The sequence below is a fragment of the Jaculus jaculus genome, chromosome 19 (assembly GCF_020740685.1).
Source record: "Jaculus jaculus isolate mJacJac1 chromosome 19, mJacJac1.mat.Y.cur, whole genome shotgun sequence".
NCBI lineage: Eukaryota > Metazoa > Chordata > Mammalia > Rodentia > Dipodidae > Jaculus > Jaculus jaculus.
In genome coordinates, this window is record NC_059120.1 from 834263 (window position 1) to 850130 (window position 15868).

The 15868-nt window shown below is 38.1% G+C and overlaps 1 pseudogene; it reads left to right on the forward strand.

Annotated features, from left to right (window-relative positions):
• The first annotated feature begins 14147 nt into the window (after positions 1 to 14147).
• LOC101596201 lies at positions 14148 to 15325 on the forward strand (annotated as a pseudogene).
• Positions 15326 to 15868: the final 543 nt, after the last annotated feature.

Sequence of the window (15868 nt, forward strand, 5' to 3'; positions counted from 1 at the left end):
GTAACTCCTTTTCTGCAGAACTGTCATGCTTCTTATGAACATTACCGATCAACATTTCTACTTTTACTTTCTCAGGATCAGTATTGTTCTAAAACATCATAAGCTGTTTCTACTCTATACCATCTAAAAACTGTTCTAGAGTTAATTTTTTATTTCTAGTAGAGTTATACATTTCCTCCATTGCCCTAATCATAGGAGGGGCACATTCAATACTCAAATTGTTTTTTGTACTCTGATTGTGTGCATGATTAATAGTAAGCGTAGCGTAGAAACTAGCTGTTCTTACAAACAACTAGAAGAAAGCAGGAAAGAAACAGAATGCAGAAAACAGCTCATTGGCACCAGTAATCAGGTCGTCGTGACTTGGGCAGCAAGAACCATTACAGTAACTGACTGCCAAGGGGTCACCGGGGGCATCCCTCCGAAGAGTGCTAGCCCTCTGTCCTCAGCTCTCTTCCAGTACAGAAGCATCTCTGCTTGCTACACAGGCGAGGTCGCCGTGGACGTAGCAGTGGAGCTTAGTTCTTTCTTCCTTGGAGGACTTACAACCTCTTGGTACCACAGTTTTTTTCATATGTAAAAGTAGGATTGGCTGATTTAAAAATGTTCCAAGTAACTTCTGTTTTAAAAATTACACTTTATTATTTCACAGTTTTATAAATTGACTTAAGTTGGGTACAAGTATAACCATACTGACACTTGTCCACTTAGCTTGAAGTCTAAAATTTGCTGAGAAACTTGCAACACATCACTTATTGCTTTAGAGAAAAGCCTTTATAGGGCTGACTTTCTCCCTTATTTCTCACTACATAGCTTTCTTTTCATCTCTAAAGTAAAAACTTATCAGGGAAATGTACCTCTTTTTCAGAAAGAAATTTTGCAGTCATGGAAGCATTCCTTTAGGTCACCTTGAGTGGCCTTTTCCAGTGAGCAGAATGCTCAATAATCCTGGATTTCTGACACCATCCGTTTGAAATCTATAACTGGTAGTTTGCATGCCATATGGGGCAGTTGAGGGCCATGCCTTCTTTGGAGGCAACATAACTATTTTGACCTATATGGGACTCCTTCCATTCAGCTTTCTTTGAATCCTTCTGTGTTACAAGGCAAACAAAGAACACTTGGTAATGTGAGAATCTTTATTTGAAATACCAATTTCATTCACAATAAAATTTCACAGTTTTTGATTCTTACTAGCTCCAGTTGCTTGAGACAGATGCTGGGTTTTCACAGGCTGCTTTCAGAAATGCAAGAACAAAGACTGCCTAGACTTTGCTGGAGGTGCCAGCTATGGCCCTGGCATGGGGTTTCCTAGAATGCTATCTTGTTCAATAAAAGAGAGTAGAAAAATATGAACCTGCATTGGGCATTTACTTTATCCAGCTACAGAGTTAGCCTATTTTTTCCCCTAAGGAAAGATATTCTACACTGAACTTGAATGTGTAGGCTTATTATATGGCATTCTTTTCATTTTAACCAGAATTTGATTTATTTCATGCTATACATTTAGCTACTATCCTTAAAGTGGTATATGTAATTGCCTTGTCTGGTTTATGGAATATAAATGTGCTTATATTTATTCTATCCTAATTTGAACATTGGAGCAATTTACTGAAGGTTGTGTTTCTAGAAAGATCTCAACCTTCCAGAATTGATGTGCTAAGTCAAAATCTATCCTGTAAATTCACCAAGAACATCAAGAACACTGACTCCTTACATAGCTGGATTCAATGCCTATGAATATTCTTATTTTCCAGCAAAGGAAATTATTTTTCTGCTTTATTTTTCATGATTGACATAAAAGATGCACTGTGGAATTCAGAGATGGACAATGTAGAACTGAGGGGAATATGCTAGTTAAAGGGGAAGTGAAAATTAGAGAAGGGGGCAGTAATCAGAGAGGCTACAGTAACCAAGAGAGTTTCCAATGATAATACATCAAAGACGCTGACTTCCCCTTGTAATTATCCTTCTACTATTTCCTCACTCAATCCTTTACTTGCCTCATTTTTTTTTTTTTTTTTGAGGCAAGCCCAACACACTGGCCTTTTGATGAGAGAGAGAGAGAAAGAGAGAGAAAGAGGAAATTTGTACACCAGGGCCTCCAGCCCCTGTAATTGCACTCCAGATATGTGTGCCACCTTGTGCAAATGTGTGACCTTGTGCACTTGTTTCACCTTGTGCATCTGGCTTATGTAGGATCTGGAGAGTCAAACATGGGTCCTTAGGCTTTGCAGGCAAATGCTTTAACCACTGAGCCATCTCTCCAGCCATGCTGTTTCATTTCTAATTGAAGGAGTTCCCTTTTTTCTTCTCAAATCTTTGATAAAATATCATATTTAATTTTTATTTTAAAGTATATCTTTAAACCCTTAGTTTCTCAAGGTATATGTAGTGATGTTGTCTGCTTTTAGAAAAAGATGATATGTATCATTGTGCCAAGTCATGAGGAAGAAAGCCCAGGTGGTAGTGGGGTGTATTGAGAAGGTAATTCTAACAGTCAGCCAAAAATTGCCTTTTGTGGACAGAATGGAGGTACACCAGAACTGTTGAAACAAGAACAGGAGCCAGTGGGAAATACAATAAGTCTCCTTTCCTGAAAAGACAGAATGAGAACACTGCATGAAGATTGCACATCATTAGACTCATGGAGTAAAGTTCATGAAAGTAGGGGAGAGGAAAATGTAGGAAGGTTTGTGTAGGGAATGGAGTGATTGATGAGGTTTAAGAAAAAGTTGAGGCCCCAGAGGAAGAAAAGGATGGGCCCCAAAATTTGTTAAAGGACCAAAGGTAAAATAATGGGGATGCCTGATATACTTCCTTGGTTACAATTTGGGTCTTGTGATTCCATAGCAAGACTGCTCCTTCCAAGCATTGCATTTGAAGTTCTTCTTTGAGTTCTTTGAGCTAAGAAATGTCACTGCTGCGGAAGGGGTTAGGGGGGATTGTTCTGCCCAGAATCAAAAGTCAACAAGTGTTATTTGAGGAAAAGGGTAGATTTGAAGTGCAAAAGAAAACAAGAGATTTTTCTCATTTAGCAAATCCAGCAAAGATTATTTAATGTTTGTACTGGAGCTGTAGGAGGCCAGAAGAACTAGACCCCAAAGTTCCAACCAGGAAGTCATCCAGATCATCAGGAATGCTCACTTTTTCAGTTCAGTTCACAGACTGGATAAGTATTTTCTGTGGTAATTCTGTTCATTATACATTTTTAAAATCCATGTTCAGAGTTACCAGGAATTATGGCAAATAGTAAGAAGAATTAATACCCCTATTTTACATGAAAATAGTTGCATAGTTTTAATCCATGACTATTTTCATTATTAGAAATGTTATATAACTTTAGTGTCATTGTGAGTGAGCAAGTAGACCATATCAATATGGTTGAGAAGACAAGCATTTTGAATAAGTAGCAAATCAAAAAAACAGAGTTGCAGAAAGTTTATGATTATCCCCGAGAAATTCAGCAGATTCACAAGGCAATGTGTCAGTGATGGGTATTCTAAAGAGTAATTAGTAGAGTGGGCTACAAAAGGACACTTTGGAAACCAGAGCTCTGGAAAGAACTGTTTATAACACTACCAGACAAGAATATTTTAAGAGAGAGAGAGAATGAGCGAGCTGCTCACAACATCTGAAAGCAGTTCACTTCATAAATACTGAAACAAACATCCAGCAGCATTGCATTGAGGAGTGTACATGAATTCCAGCAAAGGTGCTGTTGTTTCTGGTTTTATTTTAGTGCCTTTCAGGGTGACTGAAATGTTGCACAGTACTTTGTGCTGACAGTATTCATTCTTTTACTGAGCCTTCTTGAAGCTTCTGTTCAATGGTACCTTCAAAAAAAGAGAACCAGCATGCTAGATTCTCCATGGAAACCCTTCCAGATGTCTCCTTGGATAAAAAAGAGATGAAGCCAAGATCTCTGTGTTATAATGCTACATTGTGGCCTGTGATTTGGAGCAGAAAAAATGGGGTTGGACCCCTTCTTGTTGCTTACTGCAGCCTGTCAATGACAGATGTGCACAGATGAACTGAGAACTTCCTCTGAAAATTCCACAGAGAACAAAGCATGCAGCATTTCACATCTATCTATTTTTGAAATGTTATCCATCACATATTTATAAGAAAGAAACATATTTTAAGTGTAGTAAACACAGTAATGGTGTGACAGCTTTTGAAGACATTAACCAGGCTCCTATAGCAACAGCTCTTCAACATTAGTGCTAAAAAAGCCTGGCTAAAAAGTACATCACCTGGAGGAGGATTTTTAGCTCAGTGTCTCTACTGACACTTTGCTTTGATTATGGCTCCTGTCAATAGATTTGATCAATGCTCTGCTTGCCTTGTGGAACCTCCTAGATTCTCATTTGTAGCTGTTACTTTTAAGGGACTTTTAAGCTCTCAGATCATTAAAGTGTCATGTGATTCAGATTTGATAGACAATCACTTACTAAAAATATCTGTTCTGATCAGTGCTCTTGCTGTAAGAGAGCATTTTCAGCTGCTTGTTCTCTCCCCATCTCTGTGATGTCATTGTACCTGGTGAATTAAAAGCAGCAGAAGAGACAGAACTATGAAAGGCAGCAAGTTCTTGCTCTACAGTCTGCCAACAGGGATTTGGGTCAAATGCAGGAACTCATGCAGTCCTGTGAAAATCTAATCTTTATTGATCATTTCAGCCCATGGACCTGTGGCTACATACTCATAACCCTTACATTTCTCAGACAGCCATAACTTTTCACTGCTGTCATGACTGCTTGATTGGATAGGTTTACTCTGACTTCAAGTGCTCATAATCTCTCATGATTCATGCTCAGTTGGTGTGTCAGAGATTAGATCTTATACAATTTCTCAAATTGACAGATGGTAATGGTATGGACTAACAAGGCTAGATACCTAGAAATAGGTCTCATGACATCATTATAAGACACTTGTGATTTTTTAAAAATATTTTTATTTATTTATTTATTTATTTATTTGATAGAGAAAGAGGGAAAGGGAGACGGAGAGAGAGAGAGAGAGAGAGACGGAGAGGGAGAGAGAGAGAGAGAGGCAGACAGGGAGAGAGAATGGGCGCATCAGGGTCTCTAGCCACAGCAAACAAACTCCAGATGTATGCACCCCCTTGTGCATCTGGCTAATGTGGGTCATGGAGAATTGAATCTGTGTCCTCTGACTTTGCAGGCATAGGCCTTAACCACTAAGCAATCCCTTCAGCCCGCCACTTGTGATTTTAAACTTTCTATTTTATCTGTCTTAGATTAAAAAATATTTTATGTAATTATTTGCAAGGAGGGAGGAGAAAGAGATAGAGGGGAGAGGGAAAGAATGGGTGCACCAGGGCTTCGAGCCACTGCAAATGAACTCCAGATGCATGGAGCGCATTATGCATCCGGCTTTATGTGAATACTGGGGAACTGAACCTAGGTTGTTAGGCATAGCAGGCAAAAGTGCCTTAGCCATTGAGAAATCTCTCCAGCCCCTGTCTTAATGGGAAAACATTTTTAAGTTACTTTCTCTTGTGAATTCATTTTACATGATCTCCCACTTGGAGTTTTGAATATTTAACTATAACTGCCATTTGGGTTTACCCCTTCTATGTTTATCTTTATTTCTGAATTATTTATAAAACTTCTTGCTATTTCTGAAAAGTATTTGCTTCCATTCTGATTACCACCAAAAAAATCATACCTTCCCAACTAAATAGGAGTAAGTTATTATTATTATTTTTTCCTAATGTCATATTTCCAAAAATCTTTCCTTTTTCCATATTCAGAAGCCTGAGGTTTAAATTTTTCACCCTTGTTATATTTACATGTATTTTTGCTGACAGTTGTTTTTACCATCTACTTTACTGTAACTGAGTACAATAACACAACTGCCAACTCTTTTATTTTTTCTGTAATTTTTATATACTACAGAATAGCATCAAATAATGTTCCCAATCAATAATCCAGGACTCAGTAGCTACTCAGAGTTATAAGCTAATTGAGATAGAGTGGGAAAAAGCATCAGTTTGCTGTAACTTGGGTATGATTTGACTGTGCATCCCAAGCATTAATGTGTTGGGAGCTTGGTCCCCAGTGTGACAAAGTGAGAAGTGCTGGACCTATTAAAAGCTGGAACTTAATAGGACCCTTAGGGAGATCTGCCATCAGAGGGGATTTAGTTCTTATAAAATCCTGAGTTAGTTTTCATGAGAATGAGTTGTACTAAATAAAACTGAATGCTCCCTCCTCTCTGGCTTGGTGTTTCACTAAGTGATGTGTCCATATCATGGGATCTGATCAACATGCCATTATATGATCCTGCTGAGGGGACCCTCACCAGAGGAAAATGGATGAGGCCACCTACTCTTGGATTTTCTTCCTCCATTATTGCCAGATAAATATGCCTTTTTCCTTTATCAAGTACACACCCTCCAGTTTTTGTTATAGTAACAAAAGATAGGATTATATGGAATCTCACAATGTGTTTGCTATTAGATTAGTGATTTGTTTCTCCTAATGCTAATAGAATATGGCAAAGGCTGGGCTCACCAGTTCCATGATTATATTACATGTTGTAATCATGGGTTGTTTATAAAGCTCTCTTTCTTTTTGGCTTAGAAAAACAGAAGTTGTCTTATACTGTGTGTTATGCTATAGAGATAGTCACACAGGAGAACCAGAGGGCAGCCTCTGATTGACAACAAGAAACCAACTAACACCTTGCAAAACAAAATGCTGTCAACAAAACTGTAACTTCCCAGTTGTTGTAGTTTAGATGTCAAATGTTCCCCACATGCTTATGTTATTAAACACTTGACCGCCAGATGGTGCCACTGTTTTTGGAGGTTGTGTAACTTTGGAGACTGTGGCCCAGCTGGAAGTGTGTCACCTTAGGTGGCCTTTGGAGGTGATATCTGCTTCTAGTTTCAGTTCAAGATCAGCTTCCTGATTAGCTGCACTGTGCACATGTCACCACATTCCACTGCCATGGAACAAGCAGTAAGACTGGCATCCCCACCACAGTGGGTAATATTCCCTGAAACTATGGGCTAAATAAGTCCTTTCCCCTTAAGTTATTTCTGTCACAAAGGGAGTAACTAAAGCCTCAGTTCAATGTTCCGATGTGAACATGGTCCTAGAGGTCTCCTGAACTAGTTTTTATAGGACCGAGCTGGTAATGCTGACTCCCTACCCAAAGAATGCAGGAAATTGTAAAACAAGTCCAGTTCTAAACCACTGAATTTGTGAAAACATCATGACACAGCAAAAGAAACTGAATGTAGGTTTTGGTATCTGAAAATGAATGTTATTACGAAGCACTTAAAATTGGATGAAGAACTCTGGAACAGTGTAGTAGATAAAGGCTGGCAATTGTTTTGAGAATCACAGAGAAACTTTGACATTCTGTAATTAGACATTTGAACTTTGAGGATGCTGTTAGTAAGGTCTCTGAGATGGTGGTCAACATTACCAGAAAGTGGATGAAGGAGCATCCCTATTGTGTCATTGTAGAAGGCATAGGGGAATTTCCTCCTCAGTTATGAAGTGACAAATTTATTTAGCTCTGAAAATTTTCATGCAAAATATTGAAGGTTAGATCTAGATTTTATTTTTCAAGGTATGGTCTTGTTCTATTTCAGAGCTGACCTGGAATTCACTATGTAGTCTCAGGGCCTCAAACTTATGGTGATCCTCTTAACTCTGCCTCCAGAGGAGTGCTGGGATTAAAGGCGTGCACTACCACACGTGGCTTTGATCTAGTTTATTCTTACTGCTAATGCTAAATGTGAAAGGACATTGATGGAGGTAGGGTCATGATTTGAATGTGAAATATCCTTCATATCCTCATGTTGGTCCTCAGTTGGTGAAACTGTTTTGGAAGGCTGTGGAACCTTTAACCTTTAAAAGGTAGAGCCTCACGGGACTAAGTAGATCTGAGGCTAGCTTGGACTCTTATAGCCTGGTCCTATTTTCTGCCTGTACTCACTCTGCTTCCTGATCCAACCAGAAAGATGTCATAAAACAGTCTCATGCTCCTGCCAACACAGCTGCAGGTTGCTCATGTCTTCCTGGCATGAACCTTTTCCACCAAGATGAACTAAACCCTCAATCCATGAGCCTTAATGAAAACTTCCTCTCTTAAGTAGCTTCTATCAAGTATTTTCTCATAGAAATGAAAAATATCACACAATAGCTAAATGAAAAGGACCCATATATTGATGATTTAAAACAAAACAAACCAACAAAAACTCTTCCTCTCCAGAAGGCAAAAGTCTCACAAATTAAGAGACTTTTCTGAACACTGTCAGAAAAGTATGGCCTAAAGAACTATCTAATTGAATCACTACATATTATTTCATTAAAACTGAAAAATAAGGCTGGAGACATGGCTTAGTGGCTAAGCGCTTGCCTGTGAAACCTAAGGACCCCGGTTCAAGGCTTGATTCCCCAGGACCCACGTTAGCCAGATGCACAAGGGGCACACGCATCTGGAGTTTGTTTGCAGTGGCTGGAAGCCCTGGCGCGCCCATTCTTTCTCTTTCTCTCTGACTTTCTCTCTCTGCCTATATCTCTCAAATAAGTAAATAAAAAAAATAAACAAAAAAAACCCTGAAAAATATCAAAGCATTATGCTAGCATCCACTCACAAGAAGCCCTTGAGAGAGATTAAGAGTATATCTCTAGAATCTCAGTCAAACCATAATGCCTTTGCAATCATTAAAGGTATTATCTTTCTATTATATCAATAGGACCCCCAACTTTGGAAGACTTTATCTAAACATACAGTCAAACAAGAAAACAAATAACTAAACAGGTGGGATTTTCCTAAAGCAGTGACCCATAGAAGATCTACAAAGTTTTAAGAAGTTATTTTTTCCAATTTCTTCCCCCTGCTTATTTTTTTTTTTTTTTCAGGCTGGTGGCATATAAATCACTATGTTGGCTAAGCTGCTCACATATTCATGGCAATCCTTCTGTCTCAGTCTCCTGAATTCTGGGATTGTAGGCATATGTCAACATACCTGACTCTCTCCTTTAAAATGGAAATATATATGCTTCCATTTCTGTCATTATATGTGTCAGGAGAGGCATAAAACTTGTCCTTTCAGTTTTCAAGATAAATGAATTAAGTAGATCTATACCAAAAAGTATACATTACTTTCCTCGTTTTGATGATAAAATACATGACAAAAACAATTTAAGGAAGGAAAGGTTTATTTTGGCTTACAGTTTGAGAATATAATCCATCATGGTGGGGAAGTGATGGTATCAAGTGTGTGAGGCTGCTGATGACATTGATCACATACAAAGATAGGAAGAAAAGAGAGGTAAATGGTATCATTCTACTGTATTTATTTATATCCAATCTGTGACCTTAAGCCATAGAATGATTCTGCTCCCTTTCAAGTTGAGTATTTCCTACTCAGTTAAGCATCTCTAGAAACACCCTTGGAGACACACCCAGTGGTGTGTCTTCTAGGCAATCTAAATCCAATCAATTGATAATAAAGATTTATCATTAAGCCCATCTATGTCTAGATGTAATTAAGTTTGTGAAACTATGGCCTCTGAATAGATATTGTAATAAGATGATGTATTTGGAAGTGTTGGGGAGACTGAATATACTTAGCATGTAGAAGAGACATGAATGACTAAGGGCCAGAGGGAGTTAGTGATAGACATGCTAACATGGTCCATTATGTCCACACTTTGGAATTTATGCTTTTTTAAAAATTTTAGTCCCTTTGTGTAATAGAATTCAACAAAAGACAGGGCCTGTTCTATAACAGCATCAAAAAAAAAAGATTGCAATGTCCATCCTTTAAAAGCTTTCCCTTTCACTGGGTTTATTGCTATTTGTTCATTTTTGATTTGGTTTTTGCAGTTTGTAGTACTAGTTATTGAATACAGGGCCTCATGTATGCTAGGTAAACATGCCATAGGAAGCCCTCTTTGTGGCTTTGAAGACACATATTGTGAAAAAGCTGTTCGTGAAAACTACCACATGACAGTGAACTAATGAAACCACTGGTTAACAGCCAGCAAGAAACTGAGGTCCTTAATCTTACGTGAGTGCAGAATTTCAGGATAAAAGCAGAGCCTGGATGAGAATATATTTAAGAAGACCTTAATGTGATTTGCAAATCTCTCAATTCTCACTTAATTCTTGGTTGGTAAGCTTGTTCTGTTAAAAATTGTAGATTGGATTGAGTATTTTTTTCAATCAGAATCTTGAAAAGTATATTGTTTTCTAATCCTCAGAGCTGATGTCTAGAAATATGTTATCCAATAGTTATTGAACACATATAGCTGCCTTCTGTTTGTTTCCCTGTTCCTAGGGTATAGCTTTATGCCAGACGTTCCAAAAGGTACAGTTGATGTATATCAATGCAGTAAAATGATAACCCCTGCCATTTGAAAATAGGTGTTTATAAGTTCCAGGCAATATTTTGAGATTTTAGTGTTAATTTCATCCTTTCCTTTCCAGATTTTATTTTCTGGAGCCTCAGTTCATCACTCTGCAGAACTAATCTTCTATCTTTCTTATTTTTCTGTATTATTTTCTCAATACTTCATCTTTTGTCTTGGACTTTTTTTCAACTTTAACCATAAAGTAGATGTGTTGAATTCTGCCATACTTTCAGTTCCCAAACATTCTTTTGTTTTGTATTTCACTTTTATCTTAGACATCATGCCCAACTCAATAGGCATTGTGACAAGGACTATACTTACTGTCTTCTGGTTGAAAGTATAAAATGACCATTGGAGTTGGGGGATAACAAATTAAAGGCTAACATTTGACAGATACTTATCTTCACTATATGGTTTCAGAGTCTGTTCTCATCTCTGACCTCATTCAATCCTAACAACCCTTGCTCTGGATCACTGGAGACAAAAATCCTTGGTGGCTACTAGCATGGAATCTGGAGTCAATGTGACCTGGCTTTGTCACTTATTGTCTGTGACAGCTTAAGAAAGGTTTTTAAACACCCTAATGCTGCACTTCCCCATCTAAGGTGAGTATAATGCTTCTTCAACTGGCTAGTGCTGGTTTAAACTATTTTCTTAATATCACATCCTAATGTAGTACAAGGTGAGTGATCCTAACTATATCTGATGAAAGGGCTACTGCAACCTCAAAGTTAGCTACAGAAATTTTCTACAAAACCCTCCTGCACTGCCTTCTCATAGTTCCCTGTATTTTCTGACTGCATTAAATAACCTTCTTATATTCTAGCTTCATATACAACACTCCTTGAGAGAAGACCTTATTTCATCTCATTCACCTGTTTCAGTACCTAATACACTTATCTGTAATACCCCAATGCTTAATAAATCATTTTTGAATGAATAAGTGAATGAATGGTAAAACAAAACTTGCATTTGTAAACTGAATTTTTTCACAGTTAATTTTTGCTCAGTGTCTGCATTCACATGCATACCTGAGGCTGTAGAGGCATTGTTAATATAAATAGCTCTTAGCAGCTTAATATGTTATAACCCACAAGGGAGAAAACACTGGAGTAGAATTGCCTACAAGCACAAATGTCAATGAAAAATTTGTTCAACTCAAGGACATAATTTCTTTCCAGTATTTGCATACACAAAGATGTACATGAGACACAAAATAACCCTATATGTCAGAGAATATTCATTCTTTCAGACAGAGCTAACAAAGCCTCTTCTTTCCCCCAAAAGACCTCTTGACAAAGCTGATCCAAACAACTTTTCTTTCCTCCTTCCATTTTTTGTTTATATCCTTTTTTTCATTTGCATTTATTGTGTATTTACCTACAGCTTGTCAGGCATTATAGAAGATGTTACATGTTAAGTCATAAACTCCATACACATGCTTTCTGATCTTTAACTTCACTTTATGGTAGGAGCTCAGGCATATCACATATCTGCATATGTGTTCCATTGAACTCTTATGGTCACATGTGTAAATAGACCAGTTTTTCATATAGTAATTGATATGCTTTGAGTAGTATAGCCTTTCAATAGTGAAATAATATTTGCAGACACTGGGGAAGATGTTCATCTTTTGGTTAACATAGGATCCCCAAGACTGGAGAGACAGAACTCAAATCTGGCTAAACATACTCAAATTTGGTTCATTTCATGCTCAATGGGTCTCAGGCACATAGAAGGGAAACAATGGTGAGGAAAAAAGACAGAGCCTTCCTTATCTATCTATAATACCTACCTTTTATTGCCCCTGAAAATCAAGACTTGTATGACATAGATACTCTGTGAAGAAAACAAAATATGAGGCAAATGTTACCATTAGATGGTCTACCACTCTGTGATCAAGACTGTGCCCAGGGAAACTGTCTTCTCCAGAAGCAAAATGGACTTGCTGCTAGCCAGAGAGGGGAAAGGACACAGATAGACAGCTGTACAGACAAGAACTACAAGGGAACCACTATAGCCACTTGTCACCAGTGAACATATGGATCACAGAAGTAGCCAGCTATCAGAACAGAAATGCTGCAAATGCTACCTTCCCTAGTCCCAGGGATTTTTGATGTGGGTGGTTTTGTAGAGAGATTCTGGAATAGGCAATACTTCCAATTAGTCAAGAGACAGGTTTCGGACTTTTTAGCTTCCACAACTTTCAGAAATAAAATTCTGTCATGAATAAGTTACCCAGTCTAAGTATTTTGTCATAGAAATGTTTTGTTATAGTAGCAGAAATGTTATGAGACTGTATAATTATACCCAAAAAATTATGGAAAGGAATTATAGCTCAGTAATATTAAAGGTCCTATCCAACATCCTACAATTAGGTTGTGGCTGAATGTAGAGAGGAACCCATGAGGTCTGGTACCAGAGTATTTGTTGTGTTTGTCCAAATTAGCTCTATGAAGATTTGTCTCCCTAATTAGATACAAACTTTCCAAGGGCTAAGACTTCACTAATCCTAAGGTACCCAACAAAGTCTACCTATGGGAGTTCCCTCTGGGCAAGAGTTCCAATAAGCAATATGTGGCCCTAACATGCAACATTCTTTATTCTCCCTTTCCCTCTTAGGTACACTCATTCATTCCTCTAAGACAGCTGGCTATTACTTCTTTAGTGACCAATCTGGTCTTCTGATCCTGTTTGCCTCATGACCTTACAGTTCATTCTTCCTACAACAGAGATTATATTCTCTATACCATAATCTTGGTCAAATGAATGGAAGAAAACAGTGTACTGGAGATTACTCTAGGAACCCTAAAATCACTCAGCAATCACTGATGCTACTGTTGCCATTGTTCTGAGCACTAAGGCAGTTTCTTTCCTAATAATCTAACCCTTATAGATGTAGCATGTGTAGTGATTAAACTATAAAGTTTGACAGGTGGATTAAGTATTCAATTTGTGGTATGATAGGATAATTCAGGAAAGAGAAAAATTACTTTGGACTTGGTATGCTAAGGCTATGTGAGAGTAGCATTTCAGCTTGTCCTTAAAGTATTCAGATGAATGAAGAAAACTTTACCTCAGAGTGGGGCAGTGAGGGTCATTCCAATAAAGGTTACTTTTTCAAAAAGTCATTTCTGGTATCTGACTATCTCAATGAATGCCATTCAAATCAACTGATTTTCTGAGTGAGGCTGCTGTAAGTGAAAAAATTATGGGAGATGGAATAGTTACTATTAGTGTTCCCAATGTCATTCAGTACACATGGGAAAGGGTAACTGTTTTTTCATTGGCTTTACCTCTGTAGAAATGTATGCTTCTGTGGACCAGGTAGTATTAACAGCATTTATAGAGGCCACTGAGCCTTGGACATGAAGTAGTTGCCCACTGTTCCAAGTTAACAGATGGTTGAGCTAAGGAGTAGATTCAGTTCTGTCTAGTGCACAGCGGGATTTTCTTCTACCTATTTTGAGCATGCTGTGGGGCATTGCTTAAAAATAAGGAAAAGAGGAAAATCAGGACAGAGGAAGAGGTCTATGGTCAAATAGGCCTGGGCCTTAGAACTGGATATTAGTGTAGTACCTTTGGGATAAGTGCTCGACAGGCATAATCTAAAAGGATGCTATTTAGGCACACTCTCCTGTTGCTATTGTCCAGCTTATGTTGATCAAGGAGTGATGTCCACCCTCAGCTCATGCCATTGTTTTCCTTTGTCATTGTGGAGCTTCCTCTTGAGCCCAATATCCTCCAAATCCTAAATCCAGAGCTCTAAGGATGCTGGTCATTAAGAAAGGTAATACAAAAGATTTACAGCTGTATGCATTCCCAGTAGCAGAAAACCTCTAGTCACAGCCAGTTAAGAATGGAAATGGGGCTTGGAGGGATGGCTTAGCAGTTAAGGTATTTATTTGCAAAACCAAAGGACCCAGGTTTGGTTCCCCAGGACCCACGTTAGCCAGCTGCACAAGGGGGCCCATGTGTCTGTAGTTTGTTTGCAGTGGCTGGAGACCCTGGCGTGCCCATTCTCTCTCCTATCTCTCTCTCCCTCTTTCTCTGTCAAATGAATAAATAAATAAAATAAAACTTAAAAAAAAGAATGGAACTGGTCCAAGTGTTTATAAAGGCTTAGTTTCAAAACATGCTGTGCTACCTACAAAACATACGCAATGGAAAAGCCAAACTAAAAAAAAAAAAAAAAATGAAGTTGGAACTTCTTTTCCTCATGATGCTACATACAGTGTTGGCAACTTTAGTGCTTTTAAATCAGCTTCCAAGAGCATTAGTCCATCAACAAACTCAGTGAAAGAGTGTAATCACTCCAATCAGATTCACCTATTGACAAACTTAATCAGCAGCCTTGTCTAACTAAACTGACATGGATGAGCACTGATAAGAACAGCAGCTTTCTGAAAGCCAAAAAGAGACAGAGTGGAAGAAGAGCTTGAAGATGAGAACCATACTGGCTCAGAGAAGGATAAAGATTCATTTAATTTGCATAACAGCAACAGTACTCACCAAAAAAGAGATATAAACAGAAACTTTGATGAAAATGAAGTTCCTCAAGAGAATGGCAATGCTTTAGTAATTTCCCAGCAGATCATCCTGTCTTCAACCTTCTCACAGACTAATGTTCTTTCCAGTTCACTTGAGGGAGAACACAGATTATTAAAGGAGATGAGCTGGCAAGAAGACAGTGAAAATGATAAAACGTGTGCTCCTTTAACTGAGGACGAAATGAGAGAATTCCAAGTTATTAGTGAAGAGTTATAGAAGAATGGTCTGAGAAAAAGTGGTATTTTGAAAATGGCCTGATTTGTGACTTCAAGTTTGGACCCTGAAAAAACAGCACTTTTGTACCCATGCTTGAGAATGAGGACACAGAGACTAGTAGCAGTGACCACTCTGATGAGGACGATGTGTGAACGACTTCCTAACAGCTTTAGACATTTCAGTGTGTTGCATCTCATGCGGTTTGGGGTGAGTTGTAAAAATGAAGAACTATAATTTATGTAATGAAATCCCCTCTTAGAAGATGCTTTTTGGGGGGAACTTTAATAGGAAGAAAACCAAGTATGTTTTGCTGGGCTGTGTTGAACATTATTTCTTCATACTGAATGTTGTAGACATGAGGATTTGGATTAATCCAGCATTGACTTGCTTCATCACTGCAGCATTTCTCTGACTTGCAATGTGATGATGAAACAAGTGAAAGTTTCTCATTCAATAATAAAAAATTGTGTCATGTTTTGCAAAATAAATAAATAAATAAATAAAAGGGATGCTATTTTATAGCTTTGGAGACAGAGTTTCAGGTTCTATAGAGAAAGAGAAGAATCAGGAGGCGTCTGCTTAGGACCCAGAAACATTTCTTGTTATACTTGAAGCAAAACATGTAAGCAATCAACTTTCCTGAGTCCAAGTCAGGTCAACCTTGGCTGAGCACATCTTGAGAGCTCAATCAATAC